Source organism: Erinaceus europaeus, chromosome 2, assembly GCF_950295315.1.
Source record: "Erinaceus europaeus chromosome 2, mEriEur2.1, whole genome shotgun sequence".
NCBI lineage: Eukaryota > Metazoa > Chordata > Mammalia > Eulipotyphla > Erinaceidae > Erinaceus > Erinaceus europaeus.
Window position 1 is genome coordinate 170,973,222 of NC_080163.1, and position 9,670 is coordinate 170,982,891.

At 44.5% G+C, this 9,670-nt stretch overlaps 1 long non-coding RNA gene across 1 annotated transcript; it reads left to right on the top strand.

Annotated features, from left to right (window-relative positions):
* Window positions 1-791: 791 nt before the first annotated feature.
* Window positions 792-8,863, top strand: LOC132537013 (uncharacterized). Its single transcript, XR_009548525.1, has 3 exons — window positions 792-884; window positions 4,722-4,785; window positions 8,795-8,863. It is a non-coding gene; the product is annotated as an uncharacterized LOC132537013 (long non-coding RNA).
* The last annotated feature ends 807 nt before the right edge of the window (window positions 8,864-9,670 follow it).

Genomic DNA, 9,670 nt, shown 5'->3' on the forward strand with positions numbered 1-9,670 from the left:
CAAATGTCTCTGGCTCTTTGCTTCTCTGTATCTCCTCCTCTCTCAATTTATCTCTGTCTCTGTCCAATGATACATATTTTTTTTTAAAAGGGAGTGATGTTTACTAACTGGAAACTCCTACAAGAATCAAAGAAATTTTCTAAAAGCAGGGGAGAGGCCGAAAGCCCTGTGTTCAAGGGAGATAGCATATGGCTGAGAGTGAGAGTTTCTACATGTAGTTTAGGGAGATATGAATGTGAACCCATCAGATGACTACAGTCTTGCAAAACATCATTCCTGGGGGCCAAGAGGTAGCACAGCAGGTTAAGCGCACATGGTAAGAAGTGCAAGGACCAGGTTAAGGATCCAGGTTCTAGTTGCAGGCTCCCCACCTGCAGGGGCCTCGCTTCACAGGCAGTGAAACAGGTCTGCAGGTGTCTGTCTTTCTTTCTCTCCCCCTGTCTTCCCCTCCTCTCTCGATTTCTCTCTGTCCTGTCCAACAACAGCAGCTATAACAACTACAGCAATGGGAATAATGGCCTCTAGGAACAATGGATTCATCGTGCAGGCACCAAGCCCCAGCAACAACCCTTGGGGGGAAAAAATTAAAAGTTCCTCAGCATAAACAAATAACAATTTCCCTCAGTTAATTGTCACCTTTACAAAGGGTGGTTTCAGTGTTTTCACAGGTCCCTGTCCCTTACGATTTACTGAGGTAACCTAGAAAAAAATGGTAAATGTAAAAGGATCATTCAGAATCCCCTCAGGTACTGTATCTGGACTCACCATTTCATGGTCTTTTCCCACCCTCAAGGAGCCCTTCGATCTGGAGCAGATGACTTCAGAGACCACAGGGCAGCTGGTCCGCAAGGCCAGGCAGTAGAGAAGGAGCCAGCAGGGGAGAGGTGAGCCCCAGCCTTCCCAAAGTGCCTCCTCTGGGATGTCTCCCTTTCTGAAGCAGGATCATGACTCAGGACCATTCGCATGTGGGGGGTGCGGGGGTTCAGGGAAGGTTACAGGCAGGGACCCAATTCTCATCCCAAGTCATTTCTAGAAAGGTATTTTATTTTGTGAATTTCTCTAGGTCAGTGTGGGCAACCCTTTTTCTGCCAGGGGTGACATGGATATTTAAGAGATAATTTACAGGCCCTACAAAATTATCAGCTTGAACATGAGCATTGGATGCTATGTGCTGACTTTGATTCCCAGATGAAATGACTCCCTGGGTCTCATGTTGTCCACAGGCTAGAGGTGGCTTTTATTCCAGATGCCCAGATCCTGTCCTGCATGAGCTTCTCTGTAGGTGCATTGTTCTGTCATTAGAGTAGGACCTTTAGGGCCTGGGAAGAGGCCTTCCCCACCCCAGTGTGTGTCCAGTATCCTGGCCACCCTGGGAGCAGATGCACTGCCAGGCCTGTCAATCCATACTTGTAGTGGGGAACTCCCATGCACAGAGAGTATTGGGGGGTGAAAGGGACTCTGAGCACAGCCTGGGCTGAAGTGGTCTTGACTCAGCTAGAATGTGGCTCTGACCTCACTGCACTGACTTACTTCCCACATATTGACTGGATGTTGATGGTCAGGACTAATTTTTTTTTTAATTCTCCAGCTTCATATTCCCCCATGATTCCGTTATGCTTCTGATATTCCTACTACAGAAAAAAATGATTTGATCAGATTTTGCTCTCTTAGATAAAGCACTACCTTGCTTTTGTATGACAAAGCCACAAGCCTAGACCCTCCATGTTGAAAAAAGCTTTGGCACCATCTCTTTCTCTGTCTATTTGTCTGTCTCTTCGCCCCTCTGTTTTTCTGTCTCTGTTTTGAGAAAAAAGATCTTACACCAAGAATGAAAATCATATAACATACCTTTTAGCAAGTTGACTCTTACTTTATTAACATATAGTTCAGCTTTTTGTTCTTGTTGTTGTTGTCAATAATATTCTTACTTCACTGTAACCTGAGGAAACTGTATTTGAATCTTGCCTTAACAGATGGTGAAGGATGAGGTTGCATTAAATTAACTTGTTTAATCATCTCCATTTGCCCCGCCCCCCAAAAATAAAATAGAACATCTATTGTCATCAGTCACAGAAAATCAGAGTCTACACCAGGGCATGTCTATGTGTAATTAACAATACAGCTGAGCCTGACAGTCCTTCTCGGGATGAGACTCCTTTTCTGACTGTGTGTTCTGGAGTCACTATTGTAAGATTGCACAAAGGCTCTATTCCATCAAGGAATAGAACATTCTTGCCGAAAGCCTTTGTAAGGGACTATATATGGGTTACATTTTAGAAATCTTGGGTCTCAGGTAGGAAAACCAGGATGCATGTATCAACTCATCTATAAACAAATATTCCCATGTTGATGTCGGAGAATCCCCTGTTGTATTAAATAGGAGTTTGCTGTCCCTTCCTGTCTGTCCTACTGAGCCTCAGTAGGAAGTGGACCTGCCCCAGGCCCCATATTTAGCTGTCCTCCATTCTCTCCAAGCCTCTACTGAGCAGACAGGAACCTCCTCCTCTGCTCCTCCCAAAGCTCAATGTCTTGTTCACAGGTGTCCTTGCTGATGGGCGAGTCCCCTGGTCGGGATTCCAGGGCATTACCAGGAACTCCCAGGCCCTGGGAACCCTGTTGGATGAGCAGAACTTCTCCCCCTGTATCAGCAAGAAGCCACCTGGCAGCAATCCCTGTTCATGCAGATGCGTGTGGCCCTGGTGATACTGCGGGGCCCGTCCATGCTGGCCCTGGGTGCAGCTCAGTGTCCCCCATCTGTGCGGGTCTGTAGTAGCCTGGGTGCTGCAGTGCACCACAGTACACCGGGACGGCCCTGCGTTGCCCCAGTTACATCTTCATTGCAGTGACTTGCCTCATAATATGTGTCAGTATCCCCAAGAGATGCCCGCAAGCCATATGCTGCTGGGCATTTCAGTGTTTCTTTTTCCTTTTGTTTTTATTAATTTTTTTATATTTTCCCTTTGGTTGCTCTTTTTTATTGTTGTTGTAGTTATTAGTATTGATGTCATCATTGTTATACAGGACAGAGAGAAACAGAGGAGGGGAACAGACGGGGAAAGACACCTGGAGTTGTGCTTCACCGCCTGTGAAGCGACTCCCCTACAGGCAGGGAGTTGGGGGCTCGAACTGGGATCCTTCAGCAGGTCCTTGCATTTTGCGCCACATTGCTTAACCTGCTGTAGTACTACCCAGCTCCCCGTTGCCCTTTTTTTAAAATTATTTATTTATTTTTATTCCATTTTGTTTCCCTTGTTTTATTGTTGTAGTCATTATTGTTGTTGTTACTAATGTCTTCGTTGTTGGATAGGACAGAGAGAAATGGAGAGAAGAGGGGATGACAGAGAGGGGAGGAAAGATAGACACCTACAGACCTGCTTCACTGCTTGTGAAGCAACTCCCCTACAGGTGGGAAGCCAGCAGCTCAAACCGGGATCATTGCCTTTTATGCCATGGCCGAGAAGCCCGCTGCGCTACCACCCAACTCCTCTCTTTTCCCTTTCTATATGCACTGAGTATGTGCTTGTCTCTGAAGGTCATGTATACCTTATGGGTGTTTTTTTTTTTTTTTTTTTTGCCTCCAAAGTTATCACTGGGGCTTGGTGACAGCGCTACAAATCCACTGCTCCTGGAAGCTATTTTTCACATTTCATTGCCCTTGTTGTTGTTGTTGTTGTTATTGTTACTGTTATAGCTGTTGTTGTTGGATAAGACAAGAAAATCTGAAAGAGGACTGGAAGCATAGAGGGGGAGAGAAAGACACCTGCAGACCTGCTTCACTGTTTGTGAAGTGACCCCCCACATATACAGGTGAGGTTCTGGGGGCTCAAACTGGGATCTTTATACCAGTCCTTGTGCTTTGAGCCATGTGTGCTTTACCCACTGTGTACCACCAGCCCCCAGTATTTGCCTATGATGAATTTGGTGTACCTTACTAATAATGAGACTATTTCTCATATAGACCCAGATTAATACTTCTATCAGTCTTTTCAGAAAAGCATTTCTTTAGATCATGCACAGAGCTATATTTATCTTTTACAATATTTTTATGACATGCCTGATTTTATATATATGGAGACAGAGGCAAAGGCAGGGACAGAGAGACAGCATACCCAGCACCCATCTGGCTGGGATGATTCCCTAAACTCTCTCCCCTCTCTCCATCCAAGGAGATGTCCTCTTCCCTACTCCCTGCCTGTCCTGGGACCCTCTGCCTAGTAATTACTACCTCAGTTTTTTGCCTAGTTAACATGAATTTTTTATCATTTGAGAGTTGGTCTCTACTCTTGAAAGTTGCTCACACTTTCAAGGTGTTTACTCCTCGCCCCTACATTAAGGAGCACTTTGACTGCTATGTGGATACAATATATTTCCTTGCAAGAGAATATTTGAAACTATGATCTGTATTTAAATTTGATTTGCAAAGAGCTGAATTTGCTAGAATATATATCTCTCATTTACAAGGAAACAGTCACACTGCAAGAAGAAATACAAGTGTTGACATTAGTGTTTTAAACATATATTGTTCTTATGCATTCAGTTAAAGAGTTACTGAAATCAGCAATGTTTACTCTCCAATAGTCAAGTCTGTGGAGCTAAGAGAATTTATATTTTTAGTTGATTCATTCTTTGTGAACCTTAGGGAAGCTAAAGACAAGTTTTCTTCAAGTAGATCTTGTGAAAGGTGGGTTGTAACTCCAGTTTTGTTTTTTTTTTAATTCAAGGTTCATGCACAGCATCAGATGTGTCTGACTTCTAAGGAAAATGAGACTCCAGACACATTGATGGGTGAGTGTCAAGATATTCTAAGTTGGGATGGTTAGATTTAAAATAGCAGTTCAAAACTCTCTCAATAGCAGTTGTATTAAGCTTAATTGTCTTTACACATTTCATACATCCTGACCAGCCCTTATTGTGGCACAAAAGTCAAACCTGACTTCCTAAAAGTTTTCTTTAATACATTGAAGAATATACCAGTTTGTAAATCTTGGGAACAATATAGTTGTTGGGTCTTTCTATTCATTTTGTCATCACAGTGTAATTTTTTTTTAGGTAAAATGCTTCTTTAAAATAATGAAAATAGAAAACAGGCATTGCACAATGTAAAGGCATCAATACCCCTGTCCCAAACTCACCTGTTCCCAGTGTCTTTTTCATCCCCTTTCCACATTTTCTGCTACATGTTCTCAGGAAAAAAAAAAAAAGAAAAAAAAAACAGCCTCAGACCTGCACCTCTAGCCATGCTTGATGGTGTTGTTAGCCAGAGAGGTGAAGTCTTCTCTCTATTTTTTTCACCAAGAAGTGCTGTCTTGAAAAAATGTTTTGAGAGAGAGGCTGGGTGGTGGCACACCCATTTGAGAGCACATGTTACAATGCTAAAGGACACAGGTTCAAGCCCCTAGTCCCCACCTACAGGAGGAAAGCTTCATGAGTGGTGAAGCTGTGCTGCAGGTGTCTCCCTCCCTATCACCCCCTTCCCTCTCAATTTTTGGCTGTCTTTCTGCCATCAATAAATAAATAAAGATAATAAAAATTTAAAAATATATATGTTGAGGGGGCTGGCGGTGTACCCAGTTAAGCACACATAGTAGTCAGCACAAGGACCCATGCAAGAATCAAGGTTTATCCCACTCCCCACCTCAGGGGGGTCGCTTCACAAGAGTGGAAACTGGTCTGCAGGTGTGTCCATCGTTCTCCCTCTCTCTCCACTCTCAATTTCTGTATTATCCAATAAAATGAAAGAATAGGCCGCCAGAAATAGTGGATTCTTATTAAGCCCAAGCAATAAATAACCCTGGAGACAAAAACAAAAAACGAGGAAAAGGAAAAAAATGTTAATCGATTTATTTTTTTTACTTCACTAATCATGTCTTTCTTTCTTGATGTTTATAGAAATACAGATTACACTCTCTTTTCCTCACAGCTTTTTATTTTCAGTATGGGATTCTGCTAGTCTATGCATTTATTTATTTATTCCTTTTGGTTGCCCTTGCTAGTGTATTTCTTTACAAAAAAGGACCTTGAATTTCTGAGACTCCTTTCTAATGAGGTCACACCTCTGAGTCTACACAGAAGTATTTCTTGAACCCTGGTTCCATGGCATAATGTCCTCAGCATTTGAACATAGTGAGAGGCTTGTGTCCAGGCTCAGGTGTTCATGTGCTGAACACATGCACTTGGTGTTTCTCAGACTGAGTTCCCAGCCCTCTTAGTGATGTGCATTTACAGTCCAAGTTAAATTCTCAAGAAGATCAGAATGCAAAGAGACTTTCCTCTCTATACCTCAGAAATGAGCTCCATTTCCCAGACTGCGAGCTAGAGCACTGTCAGAGGACTGTGAGCTGCTTAGTGCAGCATCCTCAGTGCCCATCCATAGTGACACTCTGCTCCTCTCTTTCCTTCTCCTCCTCCTCCTTTCTCTACTCTCTCTCTTTCTCTCATTAAGAAATGAACTGTCCCACCTGCAGAGGAGTCACTTCACAGGTGGCGAAGCAGGTCTGAAGGTGTCTGTCTTTCTCTCCCCCTCTCTGATTTGCCCTCCTCTCTCCATTTCTGTGTCCTATCCAACAATGACAACAATAATAACTACTACAACATAAAACAACAAGGGCAACAAATAGGAAATAAATAAATATTTTAAAACGTCTTTAAGAAAACATTTTAGGGAAAAATAAGAAAAAGAAATGAACCACATTTTTAAAACTCAAATCCACACCACAGCAAAGTGTCTTTCTCTATTTTGGGAAGGGCAAGGGAAAGCAATCCTAAGCATGAAGTACTAGCCACTGTTTTTATGTACAGTTACTCCCTGTGTCAACTCTGGCTTTGTACTTGGCTTCTGGGTTTTCAGTCCCCTGCGTCCTCTCTTTGGTGACTCCATGGGCTGGGAGGAGCAGTGGGATGGGAGCATAGAGCAAGGTGCCTGCTGTTCCTTTGTAGCCCTGACAAGGAGAAGGACATTCTAGGATTGGCACAGAGATCCCACAGCAAAGCTCATTTTATTGTGTAGGAAGCCCCAGGTTCACACCCCAGGTGCACATCAGATCAGCTCAAACAGCACAGAGGGGAGACTCCATGATCAGTGGAGGCTTGCAGTGAGCCTGGATCTCTATCTCAAAACCTCTGTCTCTCTCTCTCTTTCTCTGCCTCCAGGGCTATTGCTGGGGCTCTGTGCCCTGCACTATGAATCCACTGCTCCTGGAGGCTATTTTCCTCTTTTGTTGCCCTTGTTCTTTATTGTTATTATAATAGTTTTTGTTATTGCTATCATTGTTGTTAGACAAGACAGAGAGAAATCTAATGAGGAGAGGAAGAGAGAGAGGGCAGAGAAAGACATACACCTTCAGACCTGCTTCTCCACTTAGGGGCTCCAACCGGAATCCTTAGGCCAGTCCTAGAGCTTCACACCATGTGCACTTAACCTGCTGCACTAGCGCCCAGCCACCTTGTCTCTTTTTAAAGGATTCAAAAGAGAAGGTCTTCTGGAACTAGTGGGTCACAAGACCATAGCAGTTAAGTAAATAATAAAAGAAAAGAAACATTTAAAGTCTATTAGACTGACCTCATGTGTCAGTATAGTGAGCAGAGCAATTCCACACAATCCATTGCAGTTATTTAATCACAGCAGCCATCAGTGTTCCTACCTTCATTTGTTTGACTCCTTAACAGATCTCTGTAAAGGCACAGTTTAGAAGGGCAACGTCAGGGCACAGGCAGTGGCATATCTGGTAGAACGCACAGATTACAGTGCACTAGCATCCAGGTTCAAGTCCCCAGCCCCCACCTGCAACAGGGAACCTTGATGGACAGTGAAACAGAACTACAGGCTCCTGTCTATCTCTCTACCCCCTGTCTCTCCTCTCAATATATCTTATCTTTATTCACAAGAAATAGTAAATCAAATCTTTTCTAAAGAAGGACACATTTAGTGTCAGAACTGACAAATAATCTACCATAGAAATAAAGATCTCAATGGTATTAGGCATGGATGAGCAGGAGTGTTCTCAGACAGGATCCTAGCAGAAGTTACTAATGGGCCCAAGAGAAGAGTCCTCGTACTGCAGTCGCCTGCTTTTCCTGTGCCAGATCCAGGTTCAAGCTCAATCCTCACCACATGATGGAAATAAGTGTCAGTGCTATGTTGCTGCTTTTCTCTCTCTCCCTCTCCCTCTCCCTATCTTTCTTCCTCTCTCTCTGCTATCCTGTAATTCAGTGGAGCTGCTTACTGGCACCATGAATTCACTGGTCCTGTCAGTCATTTTCCCTTTTTTTTTCTATTTTATTGAATAAAGATATATTGGAGGGGAAAAGAGAGAATAGAGAATGATAGACATCTGCAGCGTGTTTCATCTCTAAGCATGTTGGGAACTTGGACTCAAACCCAGATCCTTGCACATGGTCATGTGTGTACTCAGCCTGGTGCCCCAGCTCCCAGCCTCTTGTTATTTTTGATCTATCTCCCTCCTCTACTGGAAGAAAGACAAACCCAGTGCAATGTAACCCCAGACATCACGGAATATAAAGTTCCTATTGCACCCTGTACCAAGGGATGTCTGCATTCTAAGCAAGGGAACCTGGGAAGCCTGCTCCCATGGACTCAGCAATTTCTATGCCTGGGCACCTGCTTTCTGTAGGGTTTCCCTGGCTGAGTGCAGTGATGCTCCCACAGACACAGTGGCTCCATCCTGAGGCCCAGAGGGAGGACCTAAGGCACCATGTGGGCACTAGCTCAAGGTGAGTTGGCCTGATTGGTACCATTCTTCAGCCTGAGTCTGCATGTTGACTGTTCTCCCTGTAGGGCATCAACAAGACTCTGGATAGGAAATGAGTGAGCTGCCAACTACTGAGCTGCTGCGCCGGGGACCACAAGACTCCACTTCTGTCTCCATCATTGTAGAGCCCTGCCATCTGGAGCAGACCTCTGAGGAGACCCCAGGTCAGTGTGTCCTTAGGCCCAGACACTGAGTAGGAACCAGCAGGAAGCACTGGTGAACCCCAGCCATTCTGCAAGTGTCCCCTCTGGGCCCATGACTGCCATCCTGATGTGGCTCCTGACATTGAAAGCCACCTGTAGGGGTGAGGGGGTGGTACAGGCAGGGCCCAAGACCCACCCACAGTCCAACTTGGGGACACTTCCTGTTTTGAAATCAGACCCAGCTCACTGCTAGGGAGGGCGCTTATTTTTCAGTGGCTGTAGGTAGATAGTGGCTCCTCCTCTTTGTCTCTGGAGCCTGTCTCACACGGGACTCTGTCTCTGTGCACTGTGTCTCTTACCAGACCAGAGTGCAAGAAAGTGAAATGTATACATATCATAAATCCTCACACTTCCCCTTGTAAAGGGCCCAGGGATTCGTACTCAGTCTTCATGCTGGGGAACATGTGCTCTCTGTTATCCCAGATTCACCCTGGTCCCTTTTGGAATTTCTGAAAGCAGCAAGGTGTTCATCACCTCCTGTTTGTGAAAGGCTCAGGCTGTAGCTAGAGGACCGACAAGGCCAGGCTCCCACAGTGGATCAAATTCAGACATCACAGAATATTAAGGGAACCATTGTGTTAAAACCTTGGCTGTTCAATTTCATTTGAGAAGTCACTATAAACAACCTGTCTGCATTGCCTGTGCTGACCAGTCTGAACACTTGGGAGAGTCTGCTGGTGACTGGTAACTTTGCAACAG